Source organism: Phlebotomus papatasi, chromosome 2, assembly GCF_024763615.1.
Source record: "Phlebotomus papatasi isolate M1 chromosome 2, Ppap_2.1, whole genome shotgun sequence".
Classification (NCBI taxonomy): domain Eukaryota; kingdom Metazoa; phylum Arthropoda; class Insecta; order Diptera; family Psychodidae; genus Phlebotomus; species Phlebotomus papatasi.
The window spans coordinates 74,637,088-74,652,953 of record NC_077223.1 but is presented as its reverse complement, the minus strand read 5'-3'; the positions used below and the strand labels follow the sequence as shown (position 1 = coordinate 74,652,953).

At 30.4% G+C, this 15,866-nt stretch overlaps 1 protein-coding gene across 2 annotated transcripts in view; it reads right to left on the bottom strand.

Annotated features, from left to right (window-relative positions):
* The window catches only part of LOC129804341 (heterogeneous nuclear ribonucleoprotein K), a 110,500-nt gene that overhangs the window by 59,255 nt on the left and 35,379 nt on the right, over nt 1–15,866 (bottom strand). The gene's annotated exons all lie outside the window — the stretch shown is intronic.

Genomic DNA, 15,866 nt, shown 5'->3' with positions numbered 1-15,866 from the left:
ATTTCAAGAGGTCAAATACACAGAACTTTTTTTTTAATATTATTCTTCTTCTCTCATGCTAGATTTCTTTTTCCAACAACCCTCCACATGGTATTATTGTTTGACTTAGCAAGAATATTAAAAAAAATCCATGTGTGTTACAACAATTATGCTTGGGAGAAAGAAGAAAAAAATGTCGAGTGAATTTAATTCATGATATGCAAATTGTATCATGCAAAGAGATCTTCTGTGTTAAACAAATGGATTTTCTACACGTTCTATATATGACAATTCTTTTGCTCGTTCTCAATGAGAGTGCAATAATATAAAATTTCTTAATCATATTTTGGCGAAATTTTACGAACCACAATACCTTCTAAATGTTTTAAGATATCAATACTGAATATTCCGCGACCCCTCTATTTTTTGCCTTTGATAAATGTATTTTTAAAATTATAAAGGTATAGGATTAGGTGCGGTATTCAAGACCTAACCAAAACGATATTAACTAGGTTCAAAACAAAAGTGTAGTTTAAGGGGTTACATGGGTCTCTCAGGTCAAAAAATCATTTGTTTTTAATTTTTTTTATTTTATAGTATAACATTTGAAAAATATTTTCTGAAAATTTCAAGTCAATCGGAGTAAAACTCTCGGAGGTACAGCAGTTTTAGTTATGCGTTCCGCCCGCGCGGGCATATTATTGTAAAACTTTAAACGCGTTTTTCTCAAAACACGGTTTTACAATGCGGTCGTCAAGATTACTCAGAGTCTACTGAACCAATCTTTCTGAAATTTTGCGTACTTGTTTTTAGATGTATTATCTAGTGTTTGAACGAAGAATTTGTACTTCCTTTAATCAGAACCATTTTTACAATACAAAATGTGTTGAAAAATATGGTACAATTGGTACCTTTTTACAAAAACTTTTACCAATTTTTTTTTTTTTTCAAAAATCCTTCGTTCATCTACTGGTCCAACTAATCATTTAACAGAGTGTATTCGGTTTTTTGATTTCAGATGAACCTACTGGGAGAAATCTTGCCTACCCCGCAAGATTGGTTTTTCGAGGAATGGTTCCGAAAATCAGCTACCAACGGTCGAATGTTCAAAATTTTTCTATTTTTTTTTTTTAATTTTGTTCTAAAGTTACTCTTTCATATCCCAAAAGTTGAAATTTCTAAAATATTTTCGACACAATAAATTTTTATCAGAAAAAAGGCCTATTTTTTGACCTGAGAGACCCATGTAACCCCTTAATTCTCCAACTAAAATGTACAGGGAGCTCCGGCTTAAGTGAAAACGGATCGAATGAATTTGATATAAATTGCCTACTACACTCTTAGAAAAAATTATTTCGTACAAGCTCATATGCAGTTATTAGAACTATAAAATATAGTAAATATATACCCAACTATATATTTAGTTTGGGTAACTAAATGAAATAGTTGACCACAGTTAGTTAAAGTATCCTTTTCATTTAATTATCACAACTAAATCAAAATAGTAATGGGTACTATAACATATTAGTTCCAATTACTAAATAAATGGGGTTGATACCCATTTTACTGGCTGTAATAACTATATCATATTAGTTGTGGTTACTATATAGCATTCATTGTGATGCATATTTCTTATTAATTGCTTAAAATTCGAAAGAGCTTCAAAGCATTACTAAAATAAAAACCACTCTTTACTATTGGAAAAGTAGTCATAACTTTATGAAAATATAGGCCCATCTATTTACATTGGTTGTGAGAACTAAAAGGAATTAGTGACCAATATTAATTGGGATAATGATTTCATTTAATTAACACAAGCAAATATAATTGTATGAAAGCATTATGAAATAATTGCCGCAACTTATCCACGTAAATATTGTCTTACATTCTCACTACTAATAAATTTATTATGAGTATAATGTTTTAAGAATATAAGAACTATTTTAAATAGATTTGATAATAATCGCCCGAACAACTAATTTTCATTAGTAATCACGTCTAAACTTTTCTAAGAGTGTACTGGGAGCTCATTTATAAAATAATTTTTGAAATGCCCCTAAATAGCGAACCCCCTTAATAGCGAACATAAAATGGCAAAAATTATCCATTTTGCGATTTGAAAAAGAGTTACTTTAACTCTTTAAAAGAGTTATTATAACTCCTTTTTTGATGTAAATTTTAGGAAAAAAAGAGTAAGAGTTATTTTGAAAAAAGTTGAAATAATTCTTCTGAATATTACACATAAATACGACGTTATCACACTTGCACATTAAAATTTTAATGTGATTCACATTAATTGTCACTTGTGAGCGTCCAAATATGTATTTGTGTCTTTGTGTCACTTAATATTTGAGGTTTTTCTATTTATTGATAAAAAAAGTGGACTTGACCTGCAAAAATAAGTTTAAATTTACCTAAAGCATAAATATTTTTCACATTAAAAAATTAAAGAGAAAATCGCATTCATTTTTCGCATTAATGCTATAAATCAATTTATAACAAATTTTGCGGGCCAAGTGTACCTTTTTATCAACAAATATATCAAATTTTGAATATAAAATGGTTCAAACACATAAATTACACATTTGGACTCTCACCAGCGACAATTAATGTGAATCATATTAAAATTTTAATGTGCAAGTGTGATAACACAGTAAGATTAATATTACAACAGTGATTCTACTCAATTTCTTTGTCATCACACTTCTTTTTATGATTGTTTTGAAGATCACTGAATTAGGTATTATTAATGTACCTTTTCAGAAAATAAAATATATTAAACTGAATTCTATTTTAGCAAAGACACATTGAAAGTGATTATAACAGATGAGGGAGATTTGATCTAAGACACAAACCAGTAGTACAGATTTCCCCAGAGTTTATGATCCGTAAATAGTTCAATGTCATCTTGAAATACCCATTCTAAGACGTTTTTGCTACCCCCCTTATTTTTCCCATATATATGTATTTTTGGTAATTTTGGCAATTTAAATTTTTTTTTCATTTTTAATACTTTCAGTGAACTACAAAGGTCATTGGATTGGTGGTCAAAGGTCAAAGCTCTGTGAAATGTCTATTTCCCAACTCTTTTTGGTGAATATTGGATGAATTTGAGACATAAAGCATCTCCAGTAACTTTCAATGATAATTGAATTTTTTTTAAAGTATTTAAGGCAATTTTCGTGAGCACACTGCGAATTTTCCCTCACCACGGTCTTTTTCTCCACTCCTTCCATCCTACTTTCCCATTTGCATGAATGCACAAATGTGAAATTCCGCAATTTATTAAATTAGCCACTATCGGAGAATAATGGGCTTTCAGCTCTTTCCGTCTGCCCTTCTTCTCATTTACCCAAAGATGAAGATGAAAGGAAGAGACACACAAAAAAAACTGTGATTGCAAGTGGAGCATTACATAATAATAAAAAAGCAATAAAAAAAGACCTGGTAATAGACATAAACAACAAAAATCATGGAATTCGTTCAGATACCTTATAGGGAAACTTGTCGGAAATGTGAGATAATGTAGGCGCAATGAAATATACAAATCAATTTCACAAAAAAAAATTCTCTCTCTCTCACTCTGTCTTCGTCGCGTCTGAAAAGCACTTATCTCTCTGTTATTCTTCCAGCATCACAACATTGCAAGACTCAGACACTCTTGTATGTCACTATGTTAAACATTTCAGTGAGTGGGTGAAAAGACTTTTTTCGTCGTATTTTCCTCATGTTTTATTTTTTATTTATGCTAAAAAGGTCTGTCTCTCGCTTGTTTTTCCTACCATTCTTTTCTCACCTCCTAAAACACAAGATACACACCTTACGCAGCCACTGCAGGTGTGATTGTATGATAATTTTGAGTCTAATTTAATAACTACCATAATAAATTAATGTGACAAATAAGTCATGTCTTTTAGGGATTAGTTTTCTCCTCATTAGTCTGACAATCTCATAATTTTTATTTTTTGTTTTTTACCGGAATTTAGGAAATTGACTGAAAAATAAGATTTAAAATGTACAAAAATTTTCACAAAAACCCCAAATATATACACATAGTCCTCTAACAAATCTCCACAAATATTAATTGATTTAGAGCGAATGTAAACAAGTCAACAATAGTTAGTCAATTTGTGTTGGGAATATCGATTGTGTAGGTAGTATTAAGTGTAGTTATTTGATTGATTTTCATCCATTAAATATATTTTCATACTCCTTCACCTGCCACAACGCATTCCCAATGATTTTCATTCTAATTTATATTACCACTCAACTACCATATCAGCTCAATTTTATTGCTGCTCACATAATTGCCCACGGAAAATACAAGGGGCCACAAAAATTGCCTCACTTTTACATCCAATTCAATAGCAATAATTTCCACCAATATACCTTTCACTAGCGTGCATAAATGCTTAGCTTTTCTCTCCCCTAACACCAATCCCCTTTTATAATTCATTGAAAATGAATTAATGAATGTATTATGGAATAACTACATTAAGTAAAAGAGCACTTAAAGAAAAATTAAGAAAAACAAAATGTAACAATTAGTACATGCATGTACTAAAATAAACCCGCAGCTCAGGTTTTGATTTTTGTGCATAATCAAGAATAAACAAGAACAGTACAAATTCAATTTTCTATAAAATTTTAGTAAAAAAAATTACTATCAGGCTACATATATTAAGCTAAATATTTGTACTAAAATTTATAATTTTAGTACAAATATATAGTATACAAAGCAGTTGTACTGAAGTGAATTACGTTTAATTATTTTTATTAAATAAATAATTATTGATGCCTTTCCAGAAAGGCTCTATTAGTACAGTCCTAGTTATATTAAAAAATCTGGAGTGGAATGATAACTTTTCGACACTATCGAATCGATAGTATCGATAAATCTATATCAGTTAGATTAAGTGCATGTAAATTTTTACGCAATGTTGGGCCATTCATTGTGACATTCTTAAAAGAATGTGACTGTTGTTAAATATCTTTATTAGTTACAGGGAATGCAGCAATCATTTAAATTTTTCAGAATCGACAGTCGATATAGTATCGAAAATAGGTTATCATGTCACCCCTGGTTTTTAAATCCTGTCATATAGTTGTAAGATTAAAAATCTTTATCTATAATTGATATTTTGTGTAATATTCAAATGACAATAAATTTCTGAAAATCGCTTTGACTCTTATGGAAAAAACTATTTTGATATTGTTCTAATCAAACTCGAGAATTAGTACAAATGCATAGAAATCGGTAAATTTTGACTGATTTTTAAAGAAAAAAATCTAAAACACTAAGGGAATAAAAATATTGATACTTTCAAATACTTAAAACGCCATTTCATATTATTTTAAAAAGTAATTTTAGCACACGCATGTGCTAAATATTTAACTTTGTTCTAAATTTCTATTTTGACCTTTTCTCAATATTTTCAATTTTAAATACAGCATCATCTTTTTCAAAAATTATTTTTTCTTCTCCACTATTTTTTTCTACAAAATATCTTCGGATCAAATAGTTTTTTTTTTACAGTGCACCTTATTTCGAGTTCAATGTTGTAACTCGTAATACTGTTCAAAAAGTAAACAAGAGACAAAAGTGGATAGCTTTCAACTTTCTTCTTCAAAAACGGATAGTTGGAAAAAAAAGGAATGTTGTGACAATTTGTCTCATTCACAAGCACAGTCTTTTTTTTCTCTCTTTTGACTCAAAATAAATATTGTAAAATGCAAATTACCATGTGAATCAATATGAAAAATGTTTGTCTTTCTGTACGACACACTTTCAATATATCAATGCGATTTTTACGCAAGTGTCAACAGCAAAACTAACAATTGCACCTCTCTCTCTTGGAAGCTTTTGAAGGGTTCAACAAAAGGGACACTTACATTTTTTTATTATTATTCTACTATCAGAATAATTTATTGTATGGTGAATGTAGAGAGAAATTACAAAGTGAAATGCATATAGAGGACAAAATGTGACAGAAACCGCGAAAATAAATCAAAATTATTTTCCCAAAATAGGAAAATTATTGATATTTTATCAAATAGAATATTTCAAGAGTGGAATAACATTTGAATTACAGGAGAGATTTAATTTGCATGTAAAATTGAAAATAACATCAGACAAAATTATAATAACCATCTATTTCAATGATTTCAATACAGTACAGGAATGTGATATGGAAAATATGAGAAAATGCCATTAATTTAGAATAATTTTACCTTCAGTCTGTAATTATGTGTGTGAGGAAAAAAATGACTTGTAATTTATGAGTCCACTTGATTTCTCTCCCTCCTCCTATGGTAATGCCATTAATTCCAAACTCCTACAGTCCACTTTCAATATCACTTTGGCTTATCAATCAAGAACACTCTTTTTTTTTTAATATCAGATAGATAAAAAAATGATCTATTTTTCTTTCATATACCAGATCAAGTCTGAAGATATAATGGACTTTGCATAAAAATTTATTGCTATCTCTTCCAGTGAAAGACAGCAAAGAACTAATATGTTCTGTATACTAGATTCTTTTTTATCCTTTCTTCCTCTTTTTTTTCTCAGAGAAGCTATCTATTTTATTCAAAAGTAAAGAGAACACTGACGAGAATTGGTTTCCGATTGCCATTTATCAAAACCGATGAAAATAGGGGTAGGTTGATTGCCACAATATTTCTTATACGTGGTATATGACCAAAAGAATGGTGGGGAAAAATGAAAAACTATTTTCCATAGTCACCTATTGCATACAACAAACTTCTATCTCTTTCCATCCCACCTTTATATTCCCTTTACATTGAAAGACAATTACAATAGAGACACATCGATATTATTATATATCCAATGAAAAGAAATAACGTATATTTTCTCCTCCAATGCGTGGAAAGTGAATTCACTCGAAAAAAAAAAGGACAATTGACTCCCACGGAAGAACACTATACCATCAACTATGCTGAGTTGCTTGATTGAAGAACACCACATAACATAAGCCAATTCACCACCATACATTTAGAGGAAAAGACAAAGACTCAATCAAATTTTTGGGGGTAAATTCAAACTTTCTCTCTTTTCTTATGTATTTTTACCCATTTGTCTTTATATACATCTACTTATATACTCATCACAAAATCACTTTACCCAATATTTCTCTCTGTCTATATATCGTTCTCATCCATAAATCCTAGAAAATCTGCAATCATTTCATGATTGAAGGTCCCTCATTCAATAAACATTTACCCTCTTCTAGTCATCATGTTTCATAAATACAAACATACATCTCTCCCCGTTGTCATTGAGGAGCTATCATCATTTAGAAAAAAAACCACAATCCGCATATAGCATTTTTATTATGAAAGATATTTTAATTGAATTGGTGTAAAGGAGTGTAATAATTTATTCTAAAATCATACCAAGCTAAAGTGTAAATTATTAGATAATTTTCTATTGGGGAAAATCCCTTTGGTGCAGGAGTGAGGAAGGGGCTGCAGAAATTGATAACTCTATAAACTTTTTGACATAAAAGCCTACAGTAGGGGGAGGTTGGGCTACATTGATATACGATTTTTTCGCATATTTTTAAAGGAAGCTGGGCCTTACAATTATTGTATTTAGTTCTACAATTCTTTTGTACACTCAGAAAAATAATCGAGTAAAACTTACTCGAAACAATGTTGAATTAACTCTTTTGCGTTGTGATTTTCGATTAATTATATTTTAGAGTTGATTTTATTTCTATTTAAGTGTAATATTCGGAAGAGTTGTTTTAACTTTTTTTCCTAAAATTTACATGACAAAAAAGTGTAAATAACTCTTTTTAAGACTGAAAATAAGTTGTTTTAAGAGTTAAAATAACTCATTTCAAGAGTGAAAAAAAATCTTTTTTAGAGTTAAAATAACTAATTTAAATCCCAAAACGAATATGTTTTTTGCAAATTTATGTTTTTTTTTTATTTTTCATTTTCTTTATTAATATTTTCTTGACCTCAAGTTCCCTATATTCTAAGCGAAATATCACGTATGATGCACGCACATGTCATCACGAAACACTGTTAGGCAAATTTCTAGTTGATGTTCCTTATGAACTTTGTCACACGAAAATCTTCTTGACTGAAGTATATTCTTAAAACGAAAACACTTAAGCATATACTTCAGTCGAGATGAAATTTAACATAGAAAAAGAGTAATAATTACATCGATATCCGACGAATAAATTCAAGTCGCATGAATAGTTGTTTCAATTCTATATAGGGTAAAGTGATATAATTTGGAATTAGTGTTACAAGTTGGACAATTTGCCGGTACAAGTTGGACATGGCTTTTTTCTTGATAAATACAGTACAAAATTTATTTTTAAGCACAAGGAACCAAATTATAAAACTAAAGCATTAACAATATACAAATAAAAATGAAGTACTAAATTTATAAAGACGAAAAGCCCTGTCCAAATTGTACCATTATTGTCCAACTTGTACCACTGTCCAACTTGTACCACTTTACCTTACTAAAATTTACCACGAAAAAGTGTAACAATTACATCGATATTTGTAGAGTTAATTCAACTCTGCTATAGAGTTGTTTTAACTTTTTAGGTTTTTTCTTAGTGTAGGGTTAAATTACATTACGTTAAAGCCCAATAGTTCAAGTTCAAAATATCCCCATCTTCCCCTACATTACCAAACAACGAAGAAAATTCGTTGAGACAATTTTGTTTTTGACATAAATTTGATATTAGGATCCAAGAGCAAGTTCTCTCATCCAATTAACAAGAAGTTTGTTTTCTTCATCTTATGAATATGAACTATTATTGTGAAATATTTTAAGGTGGCCAGAAGTAGTAATAAAGGTGGCTAAAACTATGCACTATTCACGAAATCAAAACTCAGATACATACAAAAGAAAAAACAAAATTTTTATCCACTCTATGAACGTCTATTGTCATCTTAGTGTCAAAACCGATCTCTGCTGGACAAAAAAAATGGTAAAATACCTTCACTGTGGTTTATAAGTTTTTTATTATTATTGCTATTTTATATTGATTATTGCAACCATGATCAATTAAAGAAAAAAAGGATTGAAAAACTGGCTTTAAACTGTTTGAAGTAACCATTCTTTAAATGGCTTCCCGGCCTTCCCTCAATCTATCAATCTATCGTTGAGAACATTTTACGTAATATAGATCGTTTTATCTGATAAGCATTTAATCAATAGAATAAATAAAATTAAATATTTTCAAGACTTAGAACATAAGTTTAAGCATAATTTCCATTTAAGTATTAAAATTCGTTACCAAAGTACTAATCTTTCAAATCCCTTTTCAACAATTTTATACAATATAGCCGGATCTATCTCAATGAATAGGACATATTATAATAGAAAGAAAATATATCTGTTGATTCATCTACATATAGAAATTTTCAGCCACACAAAACAACCACCTCAAAGGCAAACCAGAAAAGGGTTAAATCGCTGATAATTTACACCACACAATTCAAATGCTATCAATCAAATTGGTGGTAAATGTGTCACAAAAGAAAACACTCTCTCCCACAATCACCCAAAACATCACCCCACCACAGCGTTTCCAATGAAAAATGGGAAAAAGATGAAAATTCAATCAATAATCAGTAGTACAATCTCCATACAAAAAAAAACCATGAACATCAAAAAATGATTTGTCCCTCAAATTTGGTCATGAATACAATTTACCAGAAGTAAAAAAAAATGTTAAACTTACACAAATTATGATTTTAAAAGAATTTTTATACGTTACTTAATGTTGCATTGTCATTCAATGGAAGTGCAATATAGCGTGGAATTACGAGTGACAACGATGATTAATTGTTTTATTTAGAGACAACACATATAATGCAAACAATATCCAACATTATTCTTCTCTGTAGCATTTTATATCTCACAATATTTTTTGGGAAGCCTTATGGAAAAAAAATCATACACACATAACATAACGTGTCCTCATCATTCATAGGAGGCGGCATCACACAAAAACCCATCAGGAAAAAAAGGAGGACGAAGAGTAAAGAGGATTAATGGTATTTTTACAAAAATTTTCCCTCATATCGTCACCTTCATTATCCTTTGTCATAATAAGTATATTGATGATTTTTATTTTAAGTTTTTATTTTAGACACACAAAGCATAAGCAGTTAGCACAGTTGTTGATTCAACCGACGATATATCGAAAAGTATTTGAAAAAATTATTTTAATTCAAAGTATCACTTCTGACATGAAAGCAAAGGATCCTATGTAAAGTAATACTTTGAAAGCTTCCTCACTTCGATCCATATAGAAAGATTAATACTTAAGCATATACTTCGGGAGAGAAAGAAATGGAATAGTGCAAGGAAGATGGGGCTAACTCTATGAGATGCAGTATCGGTTTGCGCTTACAGCAGAGGATACATCCGTATGTAAAAAATGTCATAACACATTAAGTTCGAGACCGCCGACGCAAAAGGGGACGTCTGTAATGTAGCTTGCACCAAATGCAGATACAAGAAAAATGCAGATACGGCAGAGGTAGACGCAACCGACGATATAGTAAACCGAATAAAAAATAGTAAAGTGAATAATGTACAAAATGACAAAAAAAAACAACCCGGTACATCAAATTAATAAATAATAATAATAGATCTAATAGATTCATATTTAGCAGTCAGAATTGCTTCCTGTAAGGCAATTCTGTAACGATATGACAAAGTCATATGACAAATTTTAATAGTAAATTCGGAAGCAGGACAATAATAAAGCTAAGTGAGCAGCGAATGGCCATTGCAGAGCTCTATGACGCTCTCAATCATTGATATGAATCGGTTTTTCGGTCAATTTTTTGAATTTATCACATAATTTTTTTTTTAAATTTATCATATGACATTGTCATACTGTTACAGAATCCCCTTACTGGAAGAATTGTGTAAAAGAAGTCCCGTTGAAAATATTGTAAATATAATTTCTGGTGTTGGTAATAAAAAATGAAGAAAATCAATATGTAATTAAGTTAGAATGAAAGTGATCTTTTTAAAAATTCCACTTGATCATCAAACATTGAATAATCGAAATGAATCTTTAAAACAGATGAATAATATTTGATCCCCGAAAAGTATCGAGAATTTATTGGGGATGACATTAAATAATGCCTTCATTCCATACATTTTTGATATGTTATTTATAAAAACCATCATATACGACAATTGTGCATTGCCAGATTGCATTGAGCATATACTCTTTAAAACTCAGCTAAAATCGTGTTCCTACACTGAGAGAAATCCGAAAAAGTTAAAATAACATTCCAGAAATGTTCGTTTTACCCTGCATTATTGATCCAAAAACGGTGTAAATATTACCCTTTTTAGGTGTATTAGGGGTTAAATGTACCCTTCTTCATGTTAATTTAACCCTTAATAAGGTGTAAAATTAACATTAAAAGTGTTGATATATTTTTACACCTAAAGTGTTAAATTTCTGAGGAAAAAATGTTAATCGCACCCTCTTTTTTCCTCAGTGTATTGTCACTTCGTCATTTTTAGAATATTCATTGAAGCTTCTAATCCAAAAAAAATCATCAAAGCATTTATACGACACTGGATGATTCAAGTGACGATATATCTATCCACATTATCTCACATTGTGCGCCCACCACCACCATTCTTATTCATATTCCGTGAGGAAGGAAACAAAACAATTATGACGTAAAGTCTCTTCTTCAATAAATATTGCAAAAGGAGGAAAACACTGCTGGATGTGAGGGAGGGTTGTGTTAGAGAGAAGGTACAATTCTGCAATATTAGAATCAAATTCAACTCATGCTTCACACAATATATTCACAGCCCAGCTATATAGCCATATAGAATACTACAATAATCCCCGTTAGACATCGTTTAGCATGAATAATTAAGTGCAGTGGCGCCATTATGGGGTGGTAAAGTTGAGTGGTATTTCTCTGAAAGAAAATTCTACTCTCTCTCTCTCTTGTATTAGTGTGACTCAATAGTTTGAATGTAACAAACTATGTATGATCACTACACTACCATGTAATATATTTATTGGAAAATGTTGACTTGTTGGAACAAAAAGATAGGTATATATATATTGTATATATAGAGATGGGAAAAAGAGAAAAAAAAAAGTTGGAAAACACCGTTCAGCCAGTATAACTTTTACCCACGTACCTACCCCCTAATGCCAGAAACATACACATAAAGTATGTCACACTGGGAGATAAATTTTATGATATGTTGAAAAAGAACGACAAAATAATTGTTTGAAAACAGAGAAAGCCCCACCCACACACGAAGCAATTAACGAAAATTGCTAATTAATTTCCAACAGATAAACATTATTTTGAAAAGGTAACAAAAAGCCATCCAGAAAGTAATTGAATTACCTCCAAAACTATTAATGAATTATTTAAATTAAATACATACATAATGTAGTGTCAATTATACAAACGGAAATCAGCCCCCCATCCCCCTAGAAAAATTAAACTTATAGCTGTTTCACCAGTTTCTTACCACCCTTTTTCCCTCAATTCATTTTTAATGATATTCCCATACATAATATAACTTCTTTTTTTTTAGTTTGGTGAAAAACACCTTGTCTGTGTCACAATAAATAATTCAATTTCCAATAATGGCACTTTCCAATAATATAGGCCGCAATTTTGCTTCCATTCTTCGGTTTTCCCACATCCTCTTGATTTTTTTCTCCCTCTCTATACCTCCAACAACAATCATTCTCTCCCACTTTGTATCATATACTAGAAATTCTCACACTCACTAAACCCAAAACCCATCCCTTAAGCATTCAGGTGTGTATATCGCTTTATAAAATATTCCCTTTCTCACACCCCATTTTTATGACAATTCCACCAAATATCGATCTTCTAACACACATTCATAAATATTGAAAAAATGTAGAAAAAGTCATCATACACACATTGTACTGAAGGCAAAAAGAGCATGATGAAACATTTTGTACTAAGTACATCATTATTTAAATATCTTTTATTCTTTACTTTTGCAATTTTGTGCAAATGTAGTACAAATATTTATTGAACAAGCCAATATCTAGACTTTTATTGGCCTGTTGATATTATTTGTTTAAAAAATTGCCAATCGCGTTAAAAGTTTGTTATGTAGATAAAAAAAAACGAAAGCTTATAGTAAGGTGGGGCAATTGGATCGTTTCCCGAAGGGTGCTACTTAAACGCTTGTTTTTGGACTGATCAAATTCTTTTTTACTTCTTCTAAATCCATAGAATTATTCACTGTTTCATTCAGAAACATAATATAAAAAAAATTATCAAAAATATTGAAGAAAATTTATAAAATAATGATATTACTGAAATAAGTCAACATGCGCTAATTGGGTCGCCTTTTCGCTAATTCACTTTTAATTAAACCTTTGGATTTAAAATACTTTTTTCACAAGGAATAAATGTGTTCAATCAACCAGATGTCATTAGTGAATATATCACTGCTAGAAATTTTTAGTGAAGAACCCAGCTGGTAAGATTGAAATGAGCCGATTACAGTCAAGTGTGCTAATCCGGGCACTCACTTATTTAATGGATAAAAACATTATTTTTGCTTCCTCTCAAACTTGAATAGTTATATTCTGTTACTGTAGTGACTATATTACGGAAATAAATATTATTTTAAGTGGATTAGTCATAAACGATCCAGATAGCGAAGCGCCCGGATTAGCACACTTGACTATAGCGAGTTTTCGTTTAATATGATAGAATTTTATGATTAGTACAACATAGAGAAATTTGTTCACAAATTCGTTTTAAAATTTCTCAACTACATATTAAAAATGGACTTTAAAAAAAAATGGAATTTTGGATTTTGAATTTTCATTTGATTGTGGCATGTCAGTGAGATTTACAGTCGAGGGAATTCAAAATATAATAATTGTTTTCATTCACATGGAAAAGATTTCAACATAAAAAATAAAGTGAATTGTATTTTTGACAGAATTTTTGACAAAAATTGCTCTTAATGTGTAGAGACCTTTTGAGAAAAAAGGATAATACGCAAAATTAGAAAAAAGACCAGTTTTAGAATATGGTTTGTGCAAAACACTATGATTTCCAGTATAGACGGGCAATATGTCAGTAATAACTTGAACAAAGGCTTAGAAGATGTTTAGATATGTTAAATAATAACTTCCCTTCTCAGCAAGCACCAATTGCTAATCGATTTCAATTCAGCTGAAAACAAATGTATTTTCAGCCGAATTCTGCTAAACTTAAAACGACACTTGCGAGGCAGTGCCATTTCTATATATCTGGTTAGCAATATTTGTTCGAAAACTGCTGAACGGTTAGCATATTTTTGCTGATCCACTCAATAAAAATATGCTGAAAACGCTGCAATTTTCAGTTAATTGTGCTCTCTGGGTTCTTATATTCTTTTGACTGCTTCAATTTACATATCAAACATTTAAAGATACCCCCTAATAGAGATTTCACATATTCCACAAAATGCTTGGACCGCTTTCATTCATTTTTTTCCATTTTTGCTTGGTATTTGTATTAAATATTGTAAAACTAAATCAAAATAAATCAATTGTCAACGATATATTCTAATTCAAAGCTTGTTTGCAGGATTTGTGAAATACAAAATCTAAAATATATTCTTCAACCAAATCTTCTAAAACAGTTTGTTAGGACATCTCATTCTAATTTGGAGTAACACAAAATAATTTGACATTTGACAGTGTTTTGACATTTCAGTAAGTGCTTTCGTTCACTCTCACATGTAGTTTCGAAAACATTACAAAACAAGGGTTAATATTTCACTCATTCAGTGAAATGTCGAAAAAACAACATGTTCACAAAAACAAAAATTATGGTGTCTGTTATAATAAGGGGTGTGACATTAGCTCTGAAAAATGCGACCGATTTTAGTGTAAATTTTTCCCTGTTTTCGTACACATTTCACGAGATATCCCCAAAACTACGTAGGTTGCCAATTTGGGGTTTTCGGTTGCCTATTCAATATTAAGTTTGCTTTTATTTTGCATTTATATTTTTTGCTAATTCATTCTACACTGACAGAAAACAGCTAATAAACCCAAAAGTTTTTTTGGCACGCTAGGGAAACATAGGAAATGTCATGTCCCTGTTTATAATATCTGGCCATATTGATTTTTTTTTGTTTTATACAGCGTCTGATATTTTTATATTAGTAATTAATAGAAGGAGAATTTGAAAAGGGTTATAAACACCACGTATAAACATTGAATATTGTGAAGGTTATAGTTAGTATGACAGATTTATAAACACATCTGGCAAAAGATTGGCCTTAAAAGTCACCTCTTTACTTTATCGTGTATATCTCTCTTGAAAGTTCAGAATTTCAATATTTCTAAGTAAAAAGTCAATAGTTAATTCAAAACACTCAGCTCTAACTTGAGATGTGTGACGACATTCTTTGGAATTCGCTGAAAACACATTGAATCAGGTTTTTTTTCTTCATCTTTTTGCACGACACCGTGTCGTGATGATACGTACATTATTACTTCATCACATCTTGCATCATGTAATGGTTTAGAAGGCAATAGAGAATAAATAGATTTTTCCCTCTGCGTGTGTCTATCTTATTTTATTTTTTTTTTGTCCTAATGCGAATATCTCTAAGAAAAGTGTATCTGTATATCTTCATGATTTTCACTCCTTATACTTTTTTCTTCTTTTCAATAAAACACAATGGAAAATATACATACATATATACAGTTGTTGAATTTATCCACAAGTGTGATGTGACATGAAATCGACACACCCTCCTTCCATCGTGTTTTTCACATGATTTTCCATCCTACCCCTACTCTAACGTTTTTCTTCTTCATTTTTTTTTC